This window comes from Eublepharis macularius, chromosome 3, assembly GCF_028583425.1.
Source record: "Eublepharis macularius isolate TG4126 chromosome 3, MPM_Emac_v1.0, whole genome shotgun sequence".
Classification (NCBI taxonomy): domain Eukaryota; kingdom Metazoa; phylum Chordata; class Lepidosauria; order Squamata; family Eublepharidae; genus Eublepharis; species Eublepharis macularius.
The window spans coordinates 72,374,870-72,382,248 of record NC_072792.1 but is presented as its reverse complement, the minus strand read 5'-3'; positions in this window follow the sequence as shown (position 1 = coordinate 72,382,248).

The window sequence follows — 7,379 nt, the reverse complement described above, 5'->3', positions numbered from 1 at the left end:
CTGGGCGGTGCCCCCCCCAAGTGTGGGGGGGTTTAAACTATAGGCCTTCCCATGTAATGTTGTTGTCCATCTTATTATATTTTGTTCTGGGAAGAACTGCTGTATGGAATGTCTAAATTAAATTATGTGCTGCCTTGTTCTTTGCTTTATATGTACAGACAGACAGACAGACAGACAGACAGACAGACAGACAGACAGACAGACAGAATTTTAATGATAATATGTAGTAATTTTGTAATTTTTAACTATAGCTGAATGTGTTTTAAATTGTGTTGTTATCTGCCGTGAGCCCGCTGATGTGGGGAGGGCAGAGTATCAATCTAATAAATTAAATTAAAATTAAATATTAGTTACAGTATATGAGCGTAATATGAGAGCAAACACGTACACAGTGTGAACGAACCAATAAAAAGAGCAGCGAACATATGAATGGCATGGATGACTAGTAGGCAGCCATGACAACTGCCTTCTGTTTCTTCCTATTCAGCAGTGCCCTGTTTAGCAAAGGAAGAAACTGAACTGGTCTGACTCCCACTCTAAGTGTACTTTTAAAAGGCAGATGCTTTCTTTGTGGACTTCAAACTAGCTTGTTGCACTAACTACTTTCAAAACAACAGGAATGATCCATGTCTCAGTTTGTGGAGCAAACAGAGTGGGAGGGAGCAATATTAGAAGAATGTGGAAATCTAGCTGGAATAGTGTCTTACTCTGGTTTCTCTCTATGAGTGGAGGAGTTGGTTATCTCAGGCTTATATATATTGCCCTCCTCTTTAGATGAGGCAGATAATATAACTTTTTCTATACTGGAAGTTAAATGTAGTCTAACATAAGACTAAATCTTCTGTCTGTATAATATTAGCTGCTACCCCCACTCCCAATCTTACTATAGCTTTGTTTTTGTGGCTTCAGAATTATGAAGTATGTTTTTTTAAAAAATGTCTATCGCTTTTCTCCTAAGCAAACTCTTTAGATTGTTACTTTTAAAATATTTGTTAGTATACAGATAGTTTTGAAAATAGGTAGCACAAAAATGCTTTCTCGTTGCATGCCCACTGAAGTAGTTTAATTGTTTCTTTGGACATTATAGCAATCCATTGGACGTGGTTGCTTTTGCAATATGTCAATCAGACAAGGTGTTCATACAGCTAGGTTTCTTCTTGATCAAATGATAATAAATATACATGAGAAATCTCAAGCCTTGTGTAGCTATTTAAGTGCATGTTGATGTGTGTGTAAATTTGATTTCAGTTGAATTGACAATCTATCTTATGTATAACAGAATAGTTAAATGTAATTATTTTATCTGAAAGCAAGAATGTGAGATATGCAAAGCCATAGCATCTGTTATTAGCCCTTCTGTACTGGGGACATAACTCCTCACTTTTCCTGAAGTCCAGCCAAAAAGCACGGAATCAGCTTGTGACTGTTCGAACCTCTCATCGGAGCAGCAATGAATTGCTGGCAAAGCTCCGTTCCTGCCTCCATTCTCTGTTGCCCCCAAGCATCTGTTTCTCCACCGTGGGATAAAAAGAAAATCTAAAACTCAATATTAAAATCTTTATTTCTGATACCCAGATATTTAGCCCCTTATACAATATTTTCAACCGTACCAAAGCAAAAGAACAAAAAGGGAACTTCCCCTGTCTGCTTTCAAACCAGTGATTCATTGATCCTGCACTGGATGTTTTAAACAATTTAAAAAGAGGGAAAAGTGGAGGGGTGAGGAATAGAAAGGAGGAGGGTGACTGGCTAGATGAGAGTAGCCAATCACAATGCAGTGGGCTGGCAAGGGGCAGGAGAGGGGGAGGAGAGGGTAGAAGACCAAAAACAGAATAAAGAGTATGCTCGAGAAACAGCCTATCCAAAAGTGGATTTTTTTAAAAAAAGGTCAGGGTATAAACACTCCCAGGAAAGCCAGGGACAAGCCGCATAGTAGGTGGAGCGACTACTTATGGTGGCAAATTTGGTGCAGATGGTCAGGAAAAAAACACTGCAATGGGGGAACTGAACTAGAAAAATTGCCCCATGCAGACTCAGCTATTGTGTATCCACACTCATTTTAAAAAGTTTCTAAGGTTATGTTTTTGCCTAGGATAATAAAAGAAATATACAAAATTATAATCTTGTCATATTATAATTACAGACATTCATAAACTGGATACTGAAGCATCAGATATATTTTTAGTTACTGACATTTATTTAAACAGTGTTTGGATAACTAGCCTTATGCGCCAAAAACTTGCAGTGATAGTAATCTTGAATCTCTTTGAGAGATCATCAGAACTAGTTGATTTCCACTGTAATTCTATGCAGTTACTGAAGTCTAATCCCATATATTTTAGTAGATGAGGACTGCAGGGACTCTGCATAGAATCACCCTCTTAACAATGCAATCCTAAACAGAGTTACTCCAATATTAGCCCATTGAAGTCAATGGGTAACCCTTCTTAGGATTTCACTGTTAGTAATTCATATGATTCAGAGAGGTCAACAAATGTATTGAGTTGCTGTCTTTGAAAGCTATTGGAAAATATATTATGGTTATAGGAGTATTGTCATTAAAGTTTTATTTTGGATCTTGTGACAGGTGTATGTGAAGGTTACTATTACTTTTGTTGTTCTATGGGTTAAGAAATGAGAAATGTAGGGAAAATTGGAGTAACATAAAGCAGATAAAGGACTTTACACAGATGGACCACAACTTTGTGTCCTGGTTTGATGATGTAGGATTCTATTTTCTCTCAGTGAAACATAACTTTTAATTCCAGACAATAGAAATGTAAGTGGAGGAAGAGGTTTGTAAAAGTAATAGCTTTTGAAATTGTCACAAAAGACCTACAAATACAGAATGCTGTGGCCCAGTAGTAGAGCATCTGCTTGGCCAGCAGAAGGTCCCAGATTCAATCCCCAGCATCTCCAGTTAAAAGGATCAGGTTGTAGGTCATGTGAAAGACCTCTGCCTAAGAACCTGGAAAGCCTCTGCCAGTCACAGTAGATAATACTGATCTCGATGGACCAAGGGTTCATTCAGTATAAGGCAGATTTATGAGTTCATGAGAGTAAAATATGTTGTGGATTTAATAAGAATATGCTACAGTGAATTATACAGTTTTCCTGAATGTTTCTGTTATTGCAATTATTTCTAAACCGAGCTATTACAACATTGTGTGTGTGGGGGGAGATCTCCCAATGTGACAACAGCCTGAAGAGTTCAAGCATACAGGCAAGAGCTTGTAATGGATGGGCTGGATGACAATATTTAATGGTGCAATTCTATGCATGTCTACACAGATCTAAACCCCATTGTATTCAATGCGGCTTGCTCCCAGGTAAGTGAGCAAGCAGATTTGCTACTGGCAGATTAAAATTCTAAACTAGCTCGCAGAGGTCCATTGCTCACTGGGCTTTATTGAAATCCATCAGTTCATTCTCTAAATTGTTGCTGCCTTAGTGGGAAATCAGTTCCATTCATTTAAATGGAACAAGTTTCTGGGACAGGTTAAACAGGAGAAGACTCAGCAGTAGCGTAGTTGGATAACCTGCCTGTCAAGTTCACACATGTAGAAGAATGAGATGAAAGAAACCTACAAAATAGATTTCATGGAGAATCACACTGTGGAGTGCTCCCCATGTTAACCACTTGCCAGTAGAAAAGCAGCTCAGCAAGAGATGGGGAGAACCTTTGTTCCTGCTGTGATAACTTTCTGTTTGCATGGAAATTTTTGTAAAATTACATGAAAATATATTATCAGTTTATTGGTCTGGGGAAACAAGCACCATTAGTCCAGGATTTCTCCCAGGAGAGTTGGAAATATTGATCTGTGGTGGGAGAGTGAAGTAAAGCAGAGAATTTAAACTTCACTTTTGGAAGGTGAGAGTGACTTCACAGGAAGGGCAGGGCTTGAGACCATGACCTGGAAATGATGTCACTATGTGTGGTCATTTGACCTGGAAGTGATGTCACAGGATGTGCCATCACTAAGTGACATCACATCTTTCCTAAGCCCTGCCCCCCCCAATCGCCACGTCTTTCACAACATGGACCTGGCAACCCTAGTTTCTCCATAATGGGGACTCAAAGTAGCTTATATCATTCTCCTTGTCTCCATATTATTCTCACAACAACCCTGAGGGGTAAGTTAGGTTGAGAATGTGTGACTGGATCAAAGTCTCCCAGTGAACTTCCACAGCAGAGCGGTGATACAAATCTGTATCTTCCAGATCCTACTCTGAAACTCTAACCACTACACCACATCAGTTTTTGTGGTGGAGGGGGGGTGCTGTTGAACAGTAGCAAGCAGCCAGGACTGAATCATGCAAGTCATGTGGTATCAAATCACCCAGTGATTGCTTCTTCAAGGAGCAGCTGGACGAATACTTGTCAGGGATGCTTTAGGCTGTTCCTGCATTGGGTTGGACTAGATGGTCTGTAAGACCCCTTCTAACTCTATGATTTTATTCTATTATTCTATGACCTAGGTCCAATTACAAATTGGAAGAAAGTTTTTTTTTTCCAAAGCAGCTGGACAAACTATTACACTTGATGGCAATCAAAGAGCCGCAGCAGTACTGATCCTACTTACATTTAGCAAACCTTTCATTAAATGATTTAACTGGATAAAGATTAAAAATGCTTTTCTATCAAAAGAATTGCATGGCAGGATTTTAATTAAAATGAAATAGTGTGGCGTTTTCATTAGTACAATGAAAAGTAGAAAATCACATGAGGGAATTTAAGGAAGGAACTGCCCCTTCAGCCTCTCTTTGCCTGACTGAGACTCTCTTGCTTCTGTAAAACCCTTTTTGTTATTCAGCGTAAACAGCTGATAAAAATCCTCTAGAGAATTAACAGACTAACTTACATAATTATTCAAAAATCTGACTATATTGTCATTTTTTTCAGCTGATTGATTTTAGCCTATTCTTTCTTCTTTAACTGAAAACCTATTAATGACCTTATTAAAAACAAAACTAGGGCTGCAATCCTATTCACAGAGAGGAATAAGCCTAATTGATCAAAGTGGGTTTTAATTCTGAGTAAATGTACATTTCTGGCTGCACATAAGTGCATAAACAAACAAAAAAAGTTTGTCATGCGTGAAATTTAAATCTCGTTTCTGTGCATGGAGATGGGGTGTCATCACATCATTTGTTTAAGCTTGGTTAGCAAAAGATGGGGTCTTTATATGACTCTCTATTCTTATACTTTGTTCCTGAATATGTTTTGAATTGATGGAGAAGCAGGTTGGCATTGTTGATATGAATACCTTCTTTCAATTACTTCGAGTTTGAAAATTGTGAAAATTTTGGATATTGCCAATACACACTGTTCCATCCCACTGTAACCACAAAGTTAGAATACTGTAATGTGCTCAATGTAGGGTTGTCCTTGCAGATAGCTCAGAAACTTCAATTAGTTCAAAATACAGCAGCCTTACTGTTGTGTATGATAGGTAATACCTGTTATATTAGTGATATTCTTGAACATTTACATTAGTTGTCTGTGCATTGCAGAGTTCAGTTCAAGGTGCTAGGTTTTAACCTTTTAAACCTAAATGGTTAGGGATACACATACTTACTGTATTTCCTCTATCAGTATGAGCGGTTGAGGGCACTATGCTCATAAGAGCAGGACATACTCATTGTTTAAACTCTAAGGGAAGAGAGAACTATTTCAGCCCCCCAAAAAGTCTTTCTTCGTGGCAGTATCAATCTTGCAGAATGGCTTTCCAAAGGAAGAGGCATGGACAGTCATCCCTGCCAGAGTTTTCTTGAAGGTGCAAAAGGGCATATAGTAATTTAGCCTGGTCCTCCTGATAAACGTGTGTTTTTTGATATTTGTAAAAAAGTAGAGTACATGTTGTTTCATGGTTTTCTATTTTATAGATTTATAGAAACAGCGAAAACAGTCTTTAAATATTTTAAGTAAACAGATTCCTGCCTGTTCTCTGTCTTCCCTAAGACCTAAGCCTGAGTTTTTCTGTACCCAGATCTATTTTGTTGGCAGGACTGGCTGCCTGTATTGACTGAAGGACTAAACAACAGTAATCATTTCCCCAAGTAAACAACAATGTTCAAGCTTCCTATAACTACTCCTTGTTAGAAACTTGAAAGAATTCTTTATAACATTCCTTGTTTGCATGAATTTGTGATATCACCTAATACAAAAGGGTTTCTTCCTTAACAATGGGAGTTTAATATGGTTCAGGTCTTTCGTTTGACTGTTACCATAGATACATATTGCTGAGAGACTCTGTCTTGCTGAGAGACAGGTGTGATTTGTTTTCTATGAAAAATTAAGGTAAATCTCTAGGCCATATGTGACCCAAGTATTGTACAACTTAATTTGTGGCTTTTAAACAAAAACAGCACGAGACATTTTGAAAGAAATTGTCTCATACTACCAGGTTATCAGGATACATCAAACTTGAAAGCTTGCAGAGACCGCAACTACCGTAGGAAGTTGGTGAATTCCTGTCTTTGCCCTGTGCTTGCTGCATGCCCATCCCACCCTCTATTTTTCATATTTTGATTCGTGCTGTGAGACTTAGAGCAGAGTTTCCCAACCAGTGGGTCATCATGAAGCCTGTGAAAGTGGGTCCCAGGCTTGTGCAGGTTTACTAATTTGTGCATGCTATGACTTTTTAAGTGGCCACCATACCAAATAAACCATACCATAAAGGTTGGGAATTGCTGTCTTAGAGCATTTTATACAAGTGCAAAGTTGTAAATCATGGAGATTGCAGAATGATTCCTGCGTCACTGGGCACTACTTTGCTCATGCAGCAATCTGATATGGGCAGGTCAACTGTAAAAGACAGGAACATAAAACATACAGAAATGTTCTGAAATGGTAGAAAATCAAGCCAACACAATTGTACTGCATATGATAAAATTAAAATCCCATGCATATTTTCACATTATGTCCTTATAGTAAGAGCTACTATAGGCTTGATATGATACTATCGTCTGCTTATGTGATTACAGGTTAGTGTTACATGTCCTCTGTCTTCATTTTAGCTACTATCTTTGATAATATATTTAATAAGACACATGCTTGCTTAGAATAATCACTGGGGAATCTCAGATCTTTCATACTTTAAATTGGATTAAGTGAACTGATTAGCGAAGCAAGTTTCTACTAAAGTAGATAAAATCACCATTCCACTAAGTATTTTTTGGCAGCTGCTAAAGTGCATTTTTAAGCCAGAAAATCCAAGAAAGTTTACATTTTACTGTTCCAGTGAGTTACACTAGAATTTTTTGATGCTCCAATTGGTACAATCAAGAACATGGAATTAAAAATGCAGGATGCACTAACAGCTTGTGAAGTTTAGACAGGGAACTGGATAGTTTAAGAACAAAAACAAGAATGCTGA